This window comes from Monodon monoceros, unplaced genomic scaffold (assembly GCF_005190385.1).
Source record: "Monodon monoceros isolate NGI ecotype Baffin Bay Population unplaced genomic scaffold, NGI_Narwhal_1 Super_Scaffold_16, whole genome shotgun sequence".
Classification (NCBI taxonomy): domain Eukaryota; kingdom Metazoa; phylum Chordata; class Mammalia; order Artiodactyla; family Monodontidae; genus Monodon; species Monodon monoceros.
The window spans coordinates 34382232-34405592 of NW_021703772.1; the positions used below are offsets into that span (position 1 = coordinate 34382232).

Sequence of the window (23361 nt, forward strand, 5' to 3'; positions counted from 1 at the left end):
ATGAAGAATTCTTACTCTGAATAATAAAACAAATGACCCATTTTTAAAATGGGCAAAAGAGGGGATTTCTCTGGTGGTCCAATGGGTAAGACTCCATGCTCCCAATGCAGGGGGCCCAGGTTCGATCCCTCATTGGGGAACTAGACCCCACATGCATGCTGCAACTAAGAAGCCCATATGCCACAACTAAACATGCTGAACGAAGATCCTGCGTGCTGCAACTAAGACCTGGCGCAGCCAATAAAAAAATAAATATTTTAAAATAATAAAGTAAATGGGCAAAAGATTTGAACAGACACCTCATAAAATAGGATACACAATGGCCAATAAGTACATGAAAAGCTATTCATTATCATTAGTTATCAGGGAAATAAAAATTAAAAGCCTACAGTAATGGCTAAAATCAAAACAGCTGACAATACAAAGAATCAGTGAGAATGTGAAATAACAACTCTAATACATTGCTGGCAGAAATGTAACATAATACAACTTGGAAAGCAGTTTGGCTATTTGCTATAAAGTACACTTAGCATATAACCAAGCAAAAGCATTCTTAAGTCCTTACTCAAGAGAAATAAAAGCATATATCTATACAAAGACTTGCATATGAATGTTTATAGCAGCTTTGCTAATAATAACCCAAAACTGGGAATAACTTAAATATTCATCAACAAGCAAATGGATAAGGACTTCCCTGGTGGTGCAGTGATTAAGACTCCTCACTCCCAATGCAGGGGGCCTGGGTTCAATCCCTGGTCAGGGTACTAGATCCCACATGCATGCCGCAACTAAGAGTTTGCATGCCACAACTAAGGAGCCTGCCTGCACAGCTAAGACTGGGTGTAACCAAATAAATAAATAAATATTAAAAAAAAACAACAGGCAAATGGATAAACCATGTTAAATATATTCATATAATGGAATAGTAGTCAGCAGTAAAAAGGAAGAAACAACTGATCCATGCAACAACATGGATAATTATGCCCAACATACATGCTAAAGTATTTAAGGGAATTGTGCTGATGTCTTTAAAATACATCAAAAATAAGATGGATTGACAGACAAATGGAAAAATGGATGTGTTAAAGCAAGTGTTGTAGGATGTAATGGTATAATCTAGTGGTAGATATATGTAACTGTAGACATATGTCACTGTAAAATTCTCACAGCTTTGCTTTGTGATTGACCAATTTATAACAAAAGGTTTGTGCAGAAAACACTGTGTGAGTGAAAGAATCCAGGTACACAAAAAGTACATACTGTATGGCTTATTTATAAAAAAAATTTTAGAACAGACAAAACAAATCTATAGTGACAGAAAGTTCATCAGTGGTTGCCTGGGAGAAGTGTTGATTGTAAAAAGTCATGAGGAAATTTTGGAGTAATGGAAATATTCTGTAGATTGATTGTACGATAGTTACATGGAAATATATATTTGTCAAAAGTCACTGAACTGTACGCTTAAAACGTATTTATTTATATAAACTACACATTGATAAATTTGATTTTTTTTTTTTTTTGCTGCATGGTACAGCTTGCGGGGATCTTAGTTCCCCGAGCAGGGATCAAACCTGGGCCCTCAGCAGGGAAAGCACAGAGTCCTAACCACTGGACTACCAGAGAATCCTGATAAAGTTGATTTTAAAACAAAAAGACAAGGACTTCCCTGGCGGTCCGGTGCTAAAGAATCCGCCTTAGAATGCCAGGGATGCGGGTTTGATCCCTGGTCAGGGAACTAAGATCCCACATGCCGTGGGGCAACTAAGCCACCCACCTCAACTAGAGAGCCTGCATGAGCAGACTACAGAGCCCATGCGCCCTGGAGCCCGCGTGCCACAACTAGAGAAGAGAAAACCCATAAGCCACAACTAGAGAGAAGCCCATGCACCACAACTAAGACCCAACAGAGCCAAAAATAAATAAATAATAAATAAATCTTAAAAAAAAGACAAATGTTGTTAAATAAATAAGTAAATAAAACAGGCAAAAGTGAATTGGAAGCACTGAGCTCCTAAGTGAGTCTAATCTATTCTGAGCATCTCAGTGGATGATATGGCTGAGCTATGTCCTTGGGGAACCCCCATTGTCAGTATTTTCAAAGTTTTCCTTTTCAGTTGGTCAGATTTAGCAGAGATGACTCTTCTAATCTCCTGCCTGCAGAGGTAAGGCCTGGTTGCGAGAGCTTCTGGAGTGGAGTGAGAGAAGATTGATGAGGTAATCCAATAGGCATACCTCACCTTAGTTGGATACTCTTGACATGTCCCTCTTATTGAAACCCTTACTTCCCTTGCTTCTAGGATCCAGCTGTCTCCAGATTTATCTCCCACTTCTCTGATCTTTCCTTCTCAGTCTCTTTACAGACTTCCTTTCCTTTGTTTGCCCCTTAAATATTGGTTCTGTCTTTGACTCTCTTCTTTTTGTCAACCAGGATTTAATTATCTTTTGTTTTAATGATCATGCATCCCTCTACTGTGTTTTTCTAGTTTCCATGTACATCTGATTTCCTCCATGGTCTGTTGGAGTTCTATCTGTCATCTGCCTTTGTGAAGCACTGAAGAAATGTGTTGAGTACAGAATGTGACAGAGAGAGGTCAGAGGAGAGAAAAATCATCAGAGCCCAAAGGCCACCAGCTGGTTCAGCAATGGCCCAGGCTTTGAGGAAGATGCTGACACAGATGGAGGCCAAGCCTAGGTACAGATGTATCACTTCTCTGTTATCCTGCTGCTGTTCCTTACTTGTGATGAGCTATTTCTGTGCTGTTGCTCCACAGCAAGGAGCCCTCTCCCAACACAAAATAAATGCTCGGGCACCCTGGTTTTCCCTTCTTGATGACTGAACATTTTACAATAAAATGTTAAAACATTGGGCTAAGTGCAAGAAGTCAGACACCAAAGAATACATACTGTTTCAATACCTAAAATGAAGTGTAGCTCAGGGCACAGACTCCAGGGGAGAATCTGTCATGCACATATGCCCTCCTGGGGCCTGCAAGGAGACATTGACAAGGAGAGCCATCGTTTGAAAGTAGGAATGCAGGGGCTTCCCTGGTAGCGCAATGGTTAAGAATCCGCTTGCCAATGCAGGCGACGCGGGTTCGAGCCCTGGCCCGGGAGGATCCCACGTGCCACGGAGCAACTAAGCCCCAGCACCACAGCTACTGAGCCTGCGCTCTAGAGCCCGCGAGCCACAGCTACTGAAGCTTGTGCACCTAGAGCCCGTGCTCCGCAACAAGAGAAGCCACCACAATGAGAAGCCCGCGCACCACAACGAAGAGTAGCACCTGCTCGCCGCAACTAGAGAAAGCCCGTGCACAGCAACGAAGACCCAACGCAGCTAAAAATAAAAACAAGCAAATAAATAAATAAATTTATTTTTTAAAAAAAGAAAGTAGGCATGCAGTAAGTGGTAGCTATTATTTTATCCTAGACCTATTAACATGCTTTTTATGTACATCAACTCATATAATTCTGTGGTAGGGACCATTGAGTCCACTTTACTAATGGGGAAACTTAGGCTTAGAGATAGGTAACGAGTTTAAAGTCATACAGGTAATAATTGGCAGAGCTAGGGTTCACAAGCAGGGAGTCTAACTCTCAAGCCCAGGCTGTAGGAGAGGTCTATTGCCTGCTGTTAACCAAAGAGATGGCCATGTTGGGAATGCAGGTACCACCTACTCCCACCTCATACAGAGATACCACTACCACTGATCTTTTTATTGTCTCCATTGTCTTTTCTAGGATGTCACACAGTTAGAATCATATAGTATGTAGCCTTTTCAGATTGGCTTCTTTCACTTAGTAATTTACATCTAATGTTCTTCCATGTCTTTTCATGACTTAATAGATCATTTCTTTTTAGCACTGAATAATATTCCATTATCTGGTTGTACCACAGTTTATCCATTCACCTACTGAAGGACATCTTGGCTGCTTCCAAGTTTGGGCAATTATGAAAACTGCTATAAACATCTACGTACAGGTTTTTGTATGGGCATAGTTTTCAACTTATTTGGGTAACTACCAAGGAGCACAATTGCTGGGTGGTTTGGCAAGAGTATGTTGAATTTTTTAAGAAACCCCTAAACTGTCTTTCAAAGTATCAGTACCATTTTGCATTTTCACCAGCAATGTATGAGAATTCCTCTTGCTCCACATCCTTACCAGCATTTGGTGTTGTCAGTGTCCAGATTTTGGCCATTCTAATAGGTATGTAGTGGTATCGTATTATTGTTTCAATTTGCATTTTCCCCAACATATGATGTGGAGCAGGTTTTCTTTTTTCTTCTTTTTTAAAAAGTCTTTTCCATTATGGTTTATTACAGGGTATTGAATATAGTTCCCTGTGCTATATACTAGGACTTTGTTGTTTACCTATTTAATTTTATTTTTTTATAAATTTATGTGTTTATTTATTTTATTTTTGGCTGCATTGGGTCTTTGTTGCTGTGTGCGGGCTTTCTCTAGTGCAGCGAGCAGGGGCTACTCTTCGTTGCGGTGTGTGGGCTTCTCATTGCGGTGGCTTCTATTGTTGCAGAGCACTGGCTCTAGGCGCTCGGGCTTCTGTATTTGTGGCACTTGGGCTCAGTTGTTGTGGCTTGTGGGCTCTGGAGCACAGGCTCAGTAGTTATGGTGCACGGCAGTAGTTGCTCCACGGCATGTGGGATCCTCCCGGACCAGGGATGGAACCCGTGCCCCCTGCATTGGCAGGTGGATTCTTAACCACTGCATCACCAAGGAAGTCCCTGTTTATCTATTTTATATATAGTAGTTTGTATCTGCTAATCCCAAAACCCTAATTTATCCTCCCTCACCCCTTTCCCCGCTTGGTAACCATAAGTTTGTTTTCTATGTCCGTGAATCTGTTTTTGTTTTGTAAATAAGTTCGTTTGTATCACATTTTAGATTCCACATATTAGTGATATCATATAATATTTGTCATTCTCTTTCTGACTTACTTCACTTAGTATGATAATCTCTAGGTCCATCCATGTTGCTGTAAATGGCATTATCTCATTCTTTTTTATTATTCCATTGTATATATTGGAGCATCTTTTCATATGCTTATTTTCCATTTGTATGTCTTCTTTGGTGAGATGTCTGCCAAGATCTTTGGCCCTTTTTATGGGAATTCTCTCGCGGTCCAGTGGTTAGGACTTGGTGCTTCCATGTTTTCACTGCAGTAGCCCGAGCTCAGTCCCTGGCTGGGGAATTAATATCTTGCAAACTGCGTGACCAAAATAAATTAAGTTTTGTTTTTTTTTAAATCTTTGGCCCTTTTTAAAATCAGATTGTTTCCTTGTTGTTAGGTTTTAAGATTTCTTTTTATATTTTGAATAATAGTTCTTTATCATATGTGTCTTTTGCAAATATTTTCTCCCAGTCTGTAACTTCTCTTCTTATTCTCTTAATATTGTCTTTTATAGAGCAGAAGTCTTTATATGTTAATGAAGTCCAGCTTATCAATTATTTCTTTCATAGATGTGCCTTTAGTGTTGTATCTAAAAAATGACTGCCAAATCCAAGGTCACTTAGGTTTTCTCTGATGTTATCTTCCAGGAGTTTTATGGTTTTACTTTTTATATTTAAGTCTGTGATCCTTTGAGTTAATTTTTGTGAAAGGTGTAAGGTCTGTGTCTGTATTAATTTTTGGCATGTGTATGTCCAACTGTTCCAGCAGCACCTGTTAAAGAGACTATTTTTTGCTCCATTGTATTATATTTGTCCCTTTGTCAAAGATTAGTTGACAGGCTTCCCTGGTGGCACAGTGGTTGAGAGTCTGCTTGCCGATGCAGGGGACACGGGTTCGTGCCCCGGTCCGGGAAGATCCCACACGCCGCGGAACGGCTGGGCCCGTGAGCCATGGCCACTGAGCCTGCGCGTCCGGAGTCTGTGCTCCGCAACGGGAGAGGCCACAACAGTGAGAGGCCTGCGTACCGCAAAAAAAAAAAAAGATTAGTTGACTATATTTATGGGGATCTATTTCTGGGATCTCTATTCCATTCCATTGATCTATTTGTCTACTCTTTTGCCAATACCACACTGTCTTCATTACTGGAGCTTTATAGTAAGTCTTGAGGTCAGGTAGCAGCAGTCCCCCAGCTTTGTTCTTCTGCAATATTATGTTGAGTATTCTGGGTCTTTTGCCTCTCCTCATGAAATTTAGAATCAGTTTGCTGATATTCATAAAATAATTTTCTGGTATTTTGGTTGGGAATCCACTGAATCTATAGATCAAGTTGGGATTGGTTTAGTTCTGGAGAGGACGTATACCTATTGGGGAGTAGGAGTTATTTTGGAGATAAAAAGATAACAAGTTAATTAAAATCAGCTACAGGCAAAGGGGAGATTTTAGCATAGACTGTGTTAGATAATACTGTGTATTTATTTTAAATTTCTTGGGTGTAATAGTGGTAATTTTATTATGTAGGAGAATGTCCTTGTTCACAGGAGATAAATACTGAAGTATTTAGAGGTAAAGTATCACGGTGCCTGCAAGTTACTTTCAAATGGTTTAGCAAAGTTTGTGTGTGTGTGTGTGTGTGTGTGTGTGTGTGTGTGTGTGTGTGTATGTCTGTCTCAAGAAAAATGAAACAAAGTGGCTAAATGTTATCAATTGGTGACTCTAGGTGAAAGATATATGTGTATTCTTTAAACCTTTCTGATTTACATATTTGAAATGTTTGAAAATAAAAAACTGGAAAAATATCTATTTGTGATTCTGATATCCTACCAATTGTATTCAAAATGCAATACAAGATTTTTCACACACATCATTTTGTTTTAAAATGTTGTATTGACTTTGGGGAGGATACAAGTATAAACATTTCCTATATAAATGTTAGTCAAAAACACTGTATAAAGGAAAATATATTCTTTGAAGTTTGGGTATTAAAAGCAAGATGTGTTCTACTAGGAACACATGAACTAGGGAGGTGCTTTGCAGGGTGTAACTATATATATGTTTCTTTCCTTGTTTATCTTTCTTGACTAACCTTTAAGATCCATAGGGATCATTACATTTTTGTTTCTCATTGAACATCCAGCATTTAACACACTGCTTGGTGCACAGTAGGTCCCTGTATTAGTAGGATAACACTCACTGCTTTAACAAAGTAACCCCAAAATAGCCGTAGCTTAACACAATGGAAGTTTATTTTGTCATCACCTAGCTGATCAATACAGGTGTTTCTGGCAGGCAGCTTCCCTCCATGCAGTGATTTCAGGGACTGAGACTCCTTTCACGTTTTGGCCTCACCATTCCAAGGGTACTTGTTATCCTCAGCATTCAGTCAGCAGAAGGGGAAAGAGTGTGAAGAAACATATCTGCTTCTTAACATCCTTGCCCTAAAAATGACACACCTCATTTCCACTCACATTTCATTGGTGAAAACTAGACATATGACCACTGAGAAAGCAAGGTGTGTGTGTGGCGGGGGGGGGGGTCTGGAAAACCATAGTCCCTGGCCTGGCAGCCGCTTCCCAAGGACAATCCTGTAAGAAGACAATCCTGTAAGAAGAAAATCCAGATTGTAGTGGAAAGCTAGCCATCTCTATCAGTGCTTAAATATTTGCTGAATGAATGGATAAAGTTTCTAGGTCTGCTGTATTCTTTGCAAATGTAATGCCATGTAAATTTCAGGATGTGGAGGAGCTCAGATGCAGTCCATGCAACCACTGGTGGTTCTGTTGACTTTATAAGTTCTCTGGCAAAATGTAGTAACAAGGCCTGGAGTACCCTCCTGCCTGAGACAACTAAAAAACCAGATGGACAAAATGTAAAAAACAATAATTTTCGGACATTGGACATCAAGCAGTGCAGGACAGTGATCCTCCAGAGAGGTAAGCCCTATGATTACCCTAGCATGCTGCCTAGAAAGAGTTTCCAGGTCATGACACAGGGAGAGAGAACTCAAGCAGAGCCTGGCAGTCTCTTTAAATTGAGGAGACAGAGTCCAGGGAGCCACAGTGGCTAAAGTTCACAGGGTGAAGTCTCGGAGGTCAGAGACCTGCACAGAGAGACTGCTCTAGGGAATTTCCGAGAGTCTCCCTCAAGTTTTCAGCTGAATACTAATCAGTGCATACAAGGAAGGAAACCATACAAGTCTGGAGAAGAACTACCTGAAAGGAGCAAAGGAAACAATTCTTGAAGCTCATACAAGGACAAGAATAGTTCAAGTTCATACCAGACAGAATGGAAAATCTTACAATTCATGGTTCTGAGTAGTAGAGGAAAATTAGCCCTAGACTAAAGGCAACTCTAATCCTACATAACAAAGTTGAAGAGCAAGCCTCAAAAAGATTTAACTGTTTATAAATAATTTAACTGCATTTCTAGAACAAATCTCAAAAATATTTATAGGAATACAAAAATATCCAGCCCCAACAAGGTAAAGTTCCCAATGTCTGGCATTTAATCAGAAAATTACAAAAATGCAAGGAACCAGGAAAATACAATCTATAATGAAGACAACAATCAATTACTAGAATTAGACTCAGAAATACCACAGATCATAGAAGTAGTAGACAGGGATATTAAAACAGATACTATTCCATATGTTCAAGAAGACAGAGGAAAAATTGAGCATGTTAAGTCAATATATGAAAGATTAAAAGACCCACATTAAAGTCCTAGATGCAAACTACAATGTCTGAGGTGAAAAATATATTGCATGAAGTTAGCAGCAGATGACATACTCAAGAAGAAAAGATTAGTGAATCTGAAGGCATAACAATAGAAACTATCTAAAATGAAACACACAGATAAAAAAAAAACAGTGTCAGGGAAGCTGTAATATAACTTTAAGCAACCTAACATACATGTAACTGGAGTCTCTGAAAAAAGGGTGTGGGAGACAGAAAAAAATACTTGAAGAAAAAATGACTGAAAACTTCAAATTAGATAAAAACTATAACCCATAGATCAAAGAAACTCAATGAAACCCAAGTACAAGAAAGATGGATAAAATAATACCAAATAACATGATAAATTGCTTTAAACCATTGATATGAAATGACTGACCGATCAATCTGTCCCATAACTTTCCATTTGGACTGGAACTGACCGAACTACAGACACAGTATTGCTGGATCTTTGCCAGAATATGAAGTTTAGTGTCTGCTCCATTCCAGACTCTTTAAATGAATCAGATCAGCCCTAAAATGTGAGATCCAGCCTCAGGCAATACCAGCTGTCACCAGCTTTCATTCATATGGCCTGTCATTTACTGTCCAGAATTGTCCCATTTATTTTCTTTGCCTGCCTGGCTTGACAATCCCCTTGAATTTTAATTTATGCACACCTTATTTGTAATTGCACAATCCATTTGGACAGGATTTTCTGCCTCTTGCTTTCAGCACGCTCTTCAGACCTGACTTGGTAAATGCCCTCTACCCCAGTCCTCAGGAGCTATACTAGATAGGCCACCTGCCATTCCCACCAGTTTTCCTGTGAAAAATTTCCAGGAAATTTTAAGGGAATAGGTCTTAAAAGTTCTCATCACAAGGAAAAAAAAGTGTAACTATGTGAGATGATGGATGTTAACTAAACTTATTCTGGTAATCATTTTGTAATATATACATACACCAAATCATTACGTTGTACACCTAAAACAAATGCAATGTTATATGTCAATTATATCTCAATAAAACTATTTACAGAATTAATTTAAACTTTCTAACCATCTGACCAAACTCTAAGCAGGCAATGTTGGGATCCACCTGGGTGCTGTGAAAGTTTCATCAAGTTGAAAGTTGAGAATTTCAGTAGCATTTGCCATATAAATTTGGAACCTGAATTGAAATATATCCTCACATCAAATATGCCTTATGAGAAATAACTATTCTTGCTGCCTCGGTCACAATTGAGCAATAACTGCTAATGCTATTGGCACAAATACTAACTCTACAGCAGGGCACTTTTGTATAAATAAAGTTGAAGAAAGTATTTTTGGACATCTTTTATACTACTGAAAAAATTAATTTTTGGAAGTGCTGACTTCTATAGTTGTCAATAAAAAATTAGTCTTCTACACACATGGATTTCTAATCATATTGCTCTTCGTTAAAAACACGTGGACACCCTTCTGCTGTATAAACAATGCTTACATGTCTATGTAGTCATATGTGGCTTATGTGCTTAACCCTAAAATAAACCAGAATGGGTGGTGCAGCTCTAGTGGTCCCAAAGGAGGATAAAACCAAAGAAGTTCTGGAACACAACTTTATTTTTATTTTGGTGAACATCTGGACCATCTGGACCTACAATGGGATGACAAGGGAGTAGTGAGAAGATAAAGATGAAAATACCTAGTCTTAGTCTCAAGGAGTTAATCTAGAGGCAAGATAAGAGTCATGCAAAGTAGAATGAGATAAATTGTAAATTGAGTATAAGCATTGTGCTGAGGGCTTGAAGAAATGGGACTTATTACATTTGTGGCAGGAATTAGGTTCCAGTAAGTAAGACAGGGAGTGAAAAGGAATGTGGGACATCAGAGAAAACAGCCTGGGGCTTCAAACAGTTGCTTGATGTTGAGCTTTGGAATGCTTGTGGCATTGCAGCTAAATCTCTGTGGTTCACGGCTTAGCAAACAGATGTCTCAGTGTCTCCTGTGGCCTATGGTGACCATAGGACCTTGAGCACAGACAAGAATGCTTCCTATTAATCTACATGACCAGGTCAGCCCCACTCTATGATTGACATACTCAGGCCACCTCTCACGTAGCCCAGACTGCCACGTAAACCCACTACATATCTGCAAATGTGGGCCACTTTGTTATTTTAGCTTTTGTAACTCTTTGGAATTATACATTTTATTATGGTCTTTATTATTACTTAGCAAGAATAATCAATTGACTTTGAAGGATAATGGAAAGAAGGAAGAAATGATGTAATATATGAAGCAAGCATGGTAAATGCTTAAGTAGATTAAAAAAAAGAGAGGAGATGAATGCATAAATTGGGTGAAATTCTCTAGTTTGATCAAGATGAAGATTTCTGACATATTATGAAACTTTCAAAATCTGATGGTTAAAAGCTTTTGACAAAATTCAACACCAATTTATGATAAAAACTCTCCAGAAATTAGGCATAGAGGCAACCTACCTCAACATAATAAAGGTCATATATGACAAACCCACAGCAAACATCATTCTCAATGGTGAAAAACTGAAAGTATTTCCTCTAAGATCAGGAACAAGACAAGGATGTCCACTCTCGCCACTCTTATTCAACATAGTTTTGGAAGTCCTAGCCACAGCAATCAGAGAAGGAAAAGAAATAAAAGGAATAAAAACTGGAAAAGAAGAAGTAAAATTGTCACTGTTGGGACTTCCCTGGTGGCACAGTGGTTAAGAATCTGCCTGTCAATGCAGGAGACATGGGTTCGATCCCTGGACTGGGAAGATCCCACATGCTGTGGAGCAACTAAACCTGTGCTCCACAACTACTGAGCCTGAGCTCTAGAGCCCGTGAGCCACAATTACTGAGCCTGTGTGCCACAACTACTGAAGCCCATGTGCCTAGAGCCCATGCTCCTCAACAGGAGAAGGCACGACAATGAGAAGCCTGTGCACCACAATGAAGAGTAGCCCCCACTCACTGCAACTAGAGCAAGCCCGCATGCAGCAATGAAGACCCAACACAGCCAAAAAAACACAAAAAACAAAAAACAAAACTTACTTTCCTAATCTTTAAAAAAAACCCAAATCGTCACTGTTTGCAGATGACATGATACTATACATAGAAAATCCTAAAAATGCCACCAGAAAACTACTAGAGCTAATCAATGAATTTGGTAAAATTGCAGGATACAAAATTAATGCCCAGAAATCTTTTGCATTCCTATACACTAACAATGAAATATCACAAAGAGAAATTAAGGAAACAATCCCATTTACCATTGCAACAACAAAAAAATAATATACCTAGGAATAAACCTACCTAAGGAGGCAAAAGACCTGTACTCAGAAAACTATAAAATCTGATGAAAGAATCAAAGATGACACAAACAGATGGACAGATATACCATGTTCTTGGATTGGAAGAATCGGTATTGTGAAAATGACTTTACTACCCAAAGCAATCTACAGATTCAACGGAATCCCTATCAAATTGCCAGTGGCATTTTTCACAGAATTAGAACACAAAATTTTACAATTTATATGGAAACACAAAAGATCCCAAATAGCTAAAACAATCTTGAGAAAGAAAAACAGAGCTGGAGGAATCAGGCTCCCTGACTTCAGACTATACTACAATGCTACAGTAATCAAGTCAGTATGGTACTGGCACAAAAACAGAAATATAGATCAATGGAACAGGATAGAAAGCCCAGAGATAAACCCATGCACCTATGGTCACCTAATCTATGACAAAGGAGGCAAGGATATACAATGGAGAAAAGACAGTCTCTTCAATAACTGGTGCTGGGAAAACTGGAGAGCTATATGTAAAAGAATGAAATTAGAACACTCCCTAACACCATACACAAAAATAAACTCAAAATGGATTCAAGGCCTAAATGTAAGACCAGACACTGTAAAACTCTTAGAGGAAAACATAGCAAGAACACTCTTTGACATAAATCACAGCAAGATCTTTTTTGATCCATCTCCTAGAGTAATGAAAATAAAAACAAAAATAAACAAATAGGACCTAATGAAACTTAAAAGCTTTTGCACAGCAAAGAAAACTGTAAATAAGACAAAAAGACAACTCTCAGAATGGGAGAAAATATTTGTAAATGAAGAAACTGACAAGGGATTAATCTCCAAAATACACAAACAGCTCATGCAGCTCAATATCAAAAAATAAATAAATAACCCAATCCAAAAATGGGCAAAAGACCTAAATAGACATTTCTCCAAAGAAGACATACAGATGGCCAAGAAGCATAAGAAAAGCTGCTCAATATCACTAATTATTAGAGAAATGCAAATCAAAACTACAATGAGGTATCACCTCACACTAGTCAGAATGGCCATCATCAAAAAAATCTACAAACAATAAATGCTGGAGAGGGTGTGGAGAAAAGGGAAACCTCTTGCACTGTTGGTGGGAATGTAAATTGATACAGCCACTATGGAGAATAGTATGGAGGTTCCTTAAAACCTAAAAATAGAGCTACCATATGACCTAGCAATCCCACTACTGGGCATATACCCTGAGAAAACCACAATTCAAAAAGAGTCATGTACCACAATGCTTATTGCAGCTCTATTTACAATAGCTAGAACATGGAAGCAACCTAAGTGTCCATCGACAGATGAATGGATAAAGAAGATGTGGCACATATATACAAAGGAATATTACTCAGCCATAAAAGGAATGAAATCGGGCCATTTGTAGTGAGGTGGATGGACCTAGAGTCTGTCATACAGAGTGAAGTAAGTCAGAAAGAGAAAAACAAATATATATTGACGCATATATGTGGAATCTAGGAAAATTGGTACAGATGAACCTATTTGCAGGGCAGGAATAGAGACACAGATGTAGAGAATGGATGTGTGGACACAGAGGGGGGAGGGGGGAAGGGGAATTGGGATGAATTGGGAGATTGGGACTGACATATATACACTACCATGTATAAAACAGATGGCTTGTGGGAACCTGCTGTATAGCCCAGGGAGCTCAGCTTGGTGCTCTGTGGTGACCTAGGTGGGTGGCAGGGAGGTCCAAGAAGGAGGGGATATATGCATACATACAGCTGATTCACTTTGTTGTACAGGAGAAACTAACACAACATTATAAAGAAACCATACCACAATTTAAAAAAATCTAATGGTTATGTTTTTATTTCCTCAGTTACTCTTTTATTTCCTTTTTAAAGGATTGATTTTAGGTGGTTAGGCAAAAGAGGAATTTACAGTCCTCATAAGAACTGATTTAAAAAAATTTTAAGTAAGTAAAATTACTTAAACATGTTCAATTCTGTTCGGCAAATATTTATTGAGGTTTCCTTTTCACAAAGCACTGTGAAAGGAAAGTAGTGTAACCGTGTATAACTAGTTTAAATGAGAATTATACTCATTATAAGAATTGTGATAAAGTCTTTGTTAAAAAACAGAAGTAATGAATAGATGTTTTTTCAAAGAAGTCATACAGATGGCCCACAGGTTCATGAAAAGATACTCAACATCACTAATCATCAGGGGAACGAAAATCAGACAATGAGATATCACCTCACACTTGTTAGAATGGCTATTATCAAAAACAAACAAACAAAAAACCAAGAAATAACAAGTGTTGCCAAGGATGGAGAGAAAATGGAACCCTCTTACACATATGGCAGGGATGTAAATTGGTGCAGCCACTATGGAAAACAGTGTGGAGGTTCCTCAGAAATTGTTAAATAGAAATACTCTATCATGTAGCAATTCTACTTCTGGGTATTTATCCGAAGAAAACAAAAACACTAACTTGAAAAGATACCTGCACCCCCATGTTCATTGCAGCATTATTTGCAAAAGCCAAGATATAGAAATAGTATGTGTCCATTGACAGATGAATAAATAAAGAAAATGTGGTATGTATATGTACAATGGAACATTATTCAGTCATAAAAGAAGAATGAAATCTTGCCATTTGTGACAATAGGAATGGATCTTGAGGGTTTTATGCTAAGTGAAATAAGTCAGACAGAGAAAGACAAATACCATGTGATCTCACTTACATGTGCAATCCAAAAAGGAAAAAAAAAGAAAAACAAACCAGCCAAGCTCATAGATACAGAGAAGAGATTGGTGGTTGCCAGAGGCAAAGGGTGGGGGGATGGGGGAAAATGGGTGAAGGGAGTCAAAGGTACAAACTTCCATTTATCAAATAAATAAGTCATGGGGATGTGGTGTACAGCATGGTGACTAGAGTTAGTAATACTGTATTGTATATCTGAAAGCTGCTAAGAGAGTAAATTTTTTAATATTTATTTATTTATTTAATTTATTTAGTTGCAGTGGGTCTTAGTTGCAGCAGGCAGGCTCCTTAGTTGCAGCTCGCCAGCCCCTTAATTGTGGCATGTGAATTTTTAGTTGCGGCATGCATGTGGGATCTAGTTGCCCGACCAGGGATCAAACCCAGGCTCCTGCATTGGGAGCGCAGAGTCTTAACCACTGCACCACCAGGGAAGTCCACAAGAGAGTAAATCTTAAACATTCTCATCATAAGAAAAAAATTCTGTGTCTATGTATGATGATGGATATGAACTAGACATTGTGGTGATCACTTCACAATATATACAAATATCAAATCATTGTGTCGTACACCTGAAACTAATGTAATGTTGTATGTTAACTATGCCTCCATTTTAAAAACCAGAATTAAGTCCAAATTAAACATTTGTTGAACATTTATCATGTGTAAGGCACTGTGCAGGAGATAAAAGAATAAACAAGGTAAGATTTTCAAGAATTTAAAATGTGCTAGAGAATAAAGCAAGTATAAAAATAACTGAGTTACAAGGTAAGGCAAGATATATTTTACTAGGAGGGTACAAAGTTCTGAGCAGTTTATGGGAGGGAAAGATCATTATCAAGAATCAAGACTCACTGACAAACTGCAATATCAGATTTATAGTCTTAGGAAAAAAAAAGTTTGGTTGGCAAAATATACTGCATGTGGACAAAATGTCTCTCATGCCTGCCAGGTAGAGAATAGACCCACTATTAGTAATGATAATCCTGCACCTGTATGTAAGTACCAAGAGGAGAGAAATTCGTCTGTTTTGTTCATTGATGTATACTTTGTGCCATAAAGATCCCTGGTACCTAGGAGGTGCTCGCTAAATATTTAAGTTAATGAATAAAATTCGAAGAAAAGGAGCTGAGTTGTAACTCCCTGAAGCTTCTTGACTTGGACTTTGGAGGAAGGTTGGGCAAGCATGCCTTATTTGCATGCAGGGGTTATGTTCCTTGTAATCTTGAGAAAACAAAACAAAAAATGACCAATGTATTGAATGAGAAATATTTATTGCATGCAACAGCCATAGGGTAATTGGTTGGTTGCATTTAGCAGAAATTAGTCTTTTTTTTTGAGAAAAACCAGCATAAAGCACTTTTATTGCAATAATAAAACTTGAAACTCATATGTAGTGCAGGGGGTGGGGTAGGGGGGGGCGAGTAGGCAGCAATTTCTCCCACCAAATCACTACACAGGACAGCAGAGGGTGAGAGGGAGGAAGGAGAAGCCAGGAAACTCTGAGATCAGCAGGGGGAGCTGAGCGTCAAAAAGCAGGAGATGCTGAAGCTGTGATGGCCAGCATCATTTTCTTAAGACAACACTCAAGGATTTGTCATGATGGCTGGGCTTTCATGGGTGTTAAGTGTCTACAAACAGCACCTTCAATTTAACTTTCGATTAAAGTTCTTAAAATTTAGGAAGTGGAGCCTGGATAGCTATGAGATTACAAAAGTCCTAAATATCCATTAGAAAAACCACAGGATGGAAAAAAAAAAAAAAAAAAAGCCAGGCCATGAAGAAGGCTTCAGAGGTCCCTGCTGGCCCGGTGACACACACCTGTAGTGTCTAACATCTCAGTGAAAATGATCTGCTTTCAAAAAACAGAGGGTTAAGGGGAGGGTGGGGGTGGGACAGTGGAGGCAAAGGCTCTCCCCTTCCCACTTTAGTTTTGGGTAGGGCTTTTAATTCAACCCGAGGACATCTCTCAACTTGGAGAATAATTCGGCCCTCAAAATCGCCTCAAATCTGCTATGGTTTTGCAGCGCAGCAGCAAGAATGTTTAGTATATAATAGATAAAACTTTCATCCAAAAATAAAATAAAATAAAGATTCTTGCACTCCCCCCAACACCAATTCCTATTCTAAAGTTAACCCATTATTTGTGCTGTTAATACTTGACTAGTACTTAACTGGAAACCTAGATCCAAAGGACTGAAACTCAATCTTCACCCCAAAACGAAAACAAACTAAAATGGGTAACTTGAGGTTTATGGCATATAGTTCAGGTCAACAGACATACGAGGAGAAAGGGGAAGAGCAAAGCCGGTGACAGAACACATTCAGTCAGGGAAGATGTTTATACGAAGAGTGTAGTGGAACATCAGGAAAAGCTCCTTACGGACTCGCTGTGCGCATCTGGAGGCGCCAGATCCTTCCATGGCACATCCAAGAATGGGGAGATCAGGGAGGAGGCCGTTCCTGTCATTCCAGTTTTAGAAGCTCCACATCAAAGACGAGAGTGGCATTTGGTGGGATGATGCCTGGGTGCCCAGCGGCGCCATAGGCATAGTCTGGGGAGATAGCTTGGCTCTCTGACCCACGCTCATCTGGGCAACCCCTTCTTCCCAGCCTCGGATCACCTCCTGCTTACCCAGCACAAACTTAAAGGGCTTGTTTCTGTCCCGGGAGGAATCGAAATTCTTTCCATCTTCAAGCATCCCGGTGTAGTGTACCACGCAGGTCTGGCCGCGCTTCGGGAAGGTGCGCCCGTCTCCGGGGGAGATGGTCTCCACCTGCACTCCCATGGCGGTGGCGGCGGCGGCGGCGGCGGCGGCGGCGGACGCGGGGCTGGCGGGCGGGCGGGCGGCGCGACGGCCGGCGCGACAGGCGTCGTGTACAGAGAGCGAATCTGGCGGCGGTTCCGAGGCTGTGCCTCGTCCCTCCGCGGAACGGCTGCCAGAAATTAGTCTTGACCTCTGATGGTTAGTATTTTTATTACCAACTCATCAGCAAGTAGGGGAAGGTTACATAGCATGTGTCAGAAAGCTTAGGCTTAGCTCAGTTCTAACATCCTCGCCAAGGGATTGGGGAAATGCCTCCCAGTCCTGGAATATGTGCCCAGGTTACCATCACAGGCCTTTTGTAAATGATCTGTTTTCTTGTAGGCAATTGGAACCAATGAAGTCTCTTAGACATTGGAAAATATGTGACCCTCTCCAATCCTTCATTCCCACTAACCCTTTATTGATTCATAGATAAGGTGTTAATCTGTGACTAATCATCTCTATTACCTCACTTGTATATTTAGATCTCTAATTTTGTTTTCTTAATATAAACTTTTTTTTAATACATTTATTTATTTTATTCATTTATTTTTGACTGCGTTGGGTCTTCGTTGCTTTCTCTAGTTGCAGCGAGTGGGGCCTACTCTTTCTTGTGATGCGCGGGCTTCTCATTGCAGTGGCTTCTCTTGTTACAGAGCTCAGGCTCTACGCACGTGTGCTTCAGTAGTTATGGCGCTCAGGCTCAGTAGCTGTAGCCCATGGGCTCTAGAGCACAGGCTCAGTAGTTGCTCCCTGGCACGGGCTTAGTTGCTCCCTGGCACGTGCGATCTTCCCGGACCAGGGCTGGAACCCATGTCCCCTGAATTGACAGGCGGATTCTTAACCACTGTGCCACCAGGGAAGCCCTAGATCTTTAATTTTGAATTCATTCATTCAACAGACACTGCCTAAACACCTATCACAAAGGTACAGTCCCTGTCTTCAAGGAGGCCATGATTTAATGAAGGAGTCAGACACTAAGTGAATAATTAAGACACATTATGATTAGTGCTATAATAGAAATATGTTTAGGGTTTAAGGCTGTAAAAATTTCTTTCATTTACTTATAAATGTAGAAATTGATTTATTAGAATATAATTGCTGATAAACCCAGGCCAAATATAAGGGAGCATTTATAAGCCATGAATGAAGGAATTAATACCTTGAGTTTAATCTCTGTATTTTTTTAAAATATTTATTTATTTGTTATATTTATTTTGGCTGTGCCAGGTCTTACTTGCAGCACGCGGGATCTTCGTTGCGGCATGTTTAGTTGTGGCATGCGAGATCTTTAGTTGCGACATGCATGTGGGATCTAGTTCCTCGAACAGGGATTGAACCCGGGCCCCCTGCATTGGGAGTGCGGAGTCTTACCCACTGGACCACCAGGGAAGTCTCCCTGTATTGTTAAATACATGAATTGTGACATGTTTCCTTGTTGGAACTTATATAGTTCCAACGTTTTAATTTTTAATTATGTTTCACTAGAAATCCTGGTCTAAATATAAGATCTAATTTTAAACTTTTCTATCTGTATTAAACCCTCATGTTACTATCACATGGGATTCCCAGGTCCAGGTGATACCACTGCCTGTGAACCTGATTCTTCCTCAGTAAGATGATTCCATCTGTGCTGATACAGGGACTCTTTATTTTTAGGACAGCTATTGCCATGGTTACTGTGAACCACAGAGTTGGCCTTCAGTACTATGTCCCTGAGCAGTATTTCCCAGGAAATTTTGTAGCAATAGAGAATAAATGAAATAAAATATATCATACATATAACACAAGAAGAGCTATAATCACAAAACATTCACTTAACTGTGTCATTCATTCAAATGTGTAATGTAAAGATTTTTTAAAAATCCCTTTGCTCTTCTACAATAAGTAAAAATGTCTGACCAATGTATTTAAAATAAGTACATTTAGAAAGATGTTTGGTTAATTATCAAGTCAGCAGGAAAAGGCAAGTTAAATGCTGTTATTATTTCCAAATTCAGTTTGGGAACTGAGCAATTAAAATTAAAGTAGGTGGAACATTTGCATGGGGTATTAAATGCTTTATTTATAATGAGATTTAATTAATAATTTACAAATACTCTGGTAAAAATCTAAATGTAAAATATTTCTTTCTAGTCATAATTTGCTTTGCAGGGCAGTCTTTGGAACATTATTAAGAATTATTCTTTCAGTTTTAAAACACAAAATGAAAATATATGACTTTTCCAAATGGCACGAAATCTTCTGATTTACATCTTAAATGTACTTAATGTTCTTATTTTGCAATGGATTTCCAGAAACATAAGTCTTTAGCAATCCTTTTTAGGTAGTTTTGTAACTTGGGGCCACATTTCAAGAGTTTTTTTTAATTTTTTTTATGTGAGATTCAACAGAAAAATATACAGACCTTGAGACAAGGAATTTTGTTGTTGTTGTTTTTAAACAGCTAAAGCCAGTTTTAAATTGTTATATGTGTCAAAGTTAATTCAATCTAACACAATATATGGCATTTAATAATTTAATGAGTTAAGCATTTTGAATATTATATTTATAATATATGATAAATGTAATACTATATAAAAATAAAGTATATAATATATATTTTATATATAACATATGTGTTAAAATAACACTCTGCAATAGATCCTTTTTAATATAATTATTGGCAGGCAATGCAATTTCCATTGTGTGGTCTAGTTTCTGAGTTCCTGAAGCTGATTTTCTGACCCCAAACAAAAATAAAAACGAAAGCAAAAAAACCACCCCATTTCTCTCTGCTAACTGATATTGAGGCAAATTAGGACACAAGTGGACAATTCTACTCTCAATAGTATAGCTGTTTAATTTGAATAACTTGAAATTCTAGAGATTCTGAGGATCCATGAGGATTATATCAAATTTTGAAACTCATGTTGCCAACTGAGTGAGAGGCCATCACGAAATAACATTTAGTTTTTGGTGCTAAACTACCCAGGTTTTATATAATAAACTATACATAAAAAAATTTTTTAAATCTGATGAGTCCTCTGAATGCTATTTTTTAATGACAGCTGAATACTCTGAGGAGAAAGTACATTAAATCCCCGTCTTTGTCTTAACATTTTATATGTAATATGTAACTATTATCATCGACATTAAGAATACACAAATATAGAAATTAAGGGTAACACAAAGATTAAACACAATTTTTTTAAGTGTTTAATTCAGTGGTTATTATTATATTCACAGATATGTGTACCATCACTACAGTCAATTTTAGTAATTTTTTTGGCCTTACCGCTCGGCATGTGGGATCTTAGTTCTCAGACCAGGGACGGAACCCAGGCCCCCTGCAGTGGAAGCACAGAGCCTTAACAGCTGGACCACCAGGGAAGTCCCCGATTTTAGTAATTTTTGTCAAACATAATTTTAAATGTTTTCCTAATCATGAAGACTACATGGGGACTTCCCTGGTGGTCCAGAGGTTAAGACTCCGCACCTCCAATGCAGGGGCCCAAGTTCAATTCCTGGTCAGGGAACTAGATTCCACATGCCACAACTAAGAGCCAGCATGCCAGCAACTAAAGATTCCACATGCCACAAGATCCCGCATGCTGCAACAAACATCCCACACGTGATAACGAAGATCCTGCGTGCCTCAGCTAAGACCCGAGTGGCCAAATAAATAAATACATATTTTAAAAGAAGGACTACATGCCATCATTAGTTAATATATCAGATTTATATACTCTTAGGGCAAGGTTTATTGTACTAACAGTGGGTCCAATCCATATTTTGATCTTTTTTTTTTTTGGTTGACTTTTTTTTCATGGTTAGCTCATTGTAATTTACCTGGTAATGTTGCTGATGAAGAGTTCATAACTTATTTTCTTCTTGTTTGCTTGTTCATGCATATCACTATTAGCAGTTTCTTTGTAAAAAATCTTTTTAAGGCACTTACTCAGTCCATGAAGTTTAGTTTAGTAAAACTAGTAGATAATAAATTCCAAGAACCAAGTACATATAAAGTACAATCTGTAGCAATCCACTGAAAAGTCCCTTTGTTCTCCCCTTTGGAGGGCAGAACTCCCACTTTCCCCTCAGGATACCTTAGTTACCAACAATTCTATGTGATCACTTGGTAGCCACCAAATAAGGGAAAACCCCACTGTCTGTACGTTAAACATTAGCAAAATTGAATTCATTTTTATTAAACATGAAAATAAATATGTTTAAGTTTATTCTCTTCTCACATCAATGCATAGTCTCGCACATCCCATGAGTTGTGTGTATCCCATTTGGGGAACCACCGTGTTAGAAAATGTCTGTCTAGTCTCTGATACCCAAATTTTTAAAAAGAAAAATGACAAATATGATCAGTGATAGGGAAGAGAAAGAGAAGAATGAAGGGTAAGACTCAATTTATTTCTACTGGAATAGTTTTATCTAGTCCCTAACCAAGGAAGCCTTGCCAATGACCTCTCTCTCCAAACTTAAACAAATTTATGTTAATATGTAGACTGACTGTGTTAAAACCCAATGTAAAGTACCTTCCTTTTCACAGTATCATTAAGGTCTATATTTGATTGAAGCAGCGAGTGGATGATTGTAAATACATCCTATTGTGCAAGTTCTGCTTGTCTCTGCTGCTTTCATCAGGTCCATAATCCTACAACCCCTTCTTTTCCTTTTTTTTCTTCTAATTTGTTTCTTCCATCATATTAATTGCCCACTTGGATAAATTCTTATTCTTTCCATGGTTTTGTCTTTGTACACATTTTCTGTGCCAACTTGTCTCTCCAAAGTCCTCATGTTACTTTAAAAAAATGTCTAAATATGTTTCATTAGGTGTATCAAAACAGAGTTCCCTTCAAAGTACAAGTATACAGTAAAATGACTGTATTCATTATTTTCTTTGTCATAAAATATTACATGCCATATTTTAGATTTTTTAAAATCCCTACTGTTTACTTCAAGCGTAATTAGAAAGTAGCGCTGAGAAAAGATCCAAAACGATAATTTTATGGCATCTTATGGTAGTTATCAGATACAACACGATAGGTAACATAATTTAGTGGTAACTATGGGCTGTGGAGTCCAACCTGGATTCAAATCTAACTCTAGAACTTACTAGCTATGCCATCTTAGGTTTTGTTACTTTACTATGAACTTGGCCAACATACAGAAAAGGGCTAATTACCCTTTTAATAATCATCTACAGTGCTTATTCATGAGGCTAGCAGACACATAATTAGCATTACTCTCAAATGTACTTTGGTCATTTTAATAATGAGTATCACATTTAATTGGTTCTAGTTCAAGTAATGGCAACAGCTAAGATGACAGTCGTTTGTATGCTTTGCAACTCCTAAGGTATGCAGGCAATAATTTTCAAATTAAAATATAACGAAAACTTTACTTCTTGCTTCCAGAAAATATAGATGGATAAGAAAAATCAATTCTAAGATTTGAGAACAAAACTACTGTTATTCTCTATTAATGTACGAAGCACTGCACTTTCCATCTTTTCGCTACCTAACCCAGCAAATGAATTTACAATTAACTAGAGATTCAATTTCTTTAATATATATATGGCTATTCAGGTTATTTACTTCTTTAGTGAGCTTTGGTAGTTTGTCTCATAAGGATGTAGCCAATTTCATCAAAGTTTATTTGCATAAAGTTGCCAATAAATATTGTTTCATTGTTGTTTTAATGTCTCTAAGGGATCTGTAGTGATGTCTCTTCTTTCATTACTAGTATTCCTAATTTGTGTCTTTTTTCTCATCAGTCTAGCTAGAGATCAATCTTATTGCTGCATGTCACAAATTTTGCTATTTGTGTTTTCATTTTGTTCAGTTAAAGTATTTTCTAATATACCTATACTTT

The 23361-nt window shown here is 38.3% G+C and overlaps 1 pseudogene; it reads right to left on the reverse strand.

Annotated features, from left to right (window-relative positions):
• Positions 1-17115: 17115 nt before the first annotated feature.
• LOC114897108 lies at positions 17116-17490 on the reverse strand (annotated as a pseudogene).
• Positions 17491-23361: the final 5871 nt, after the last annotated feature.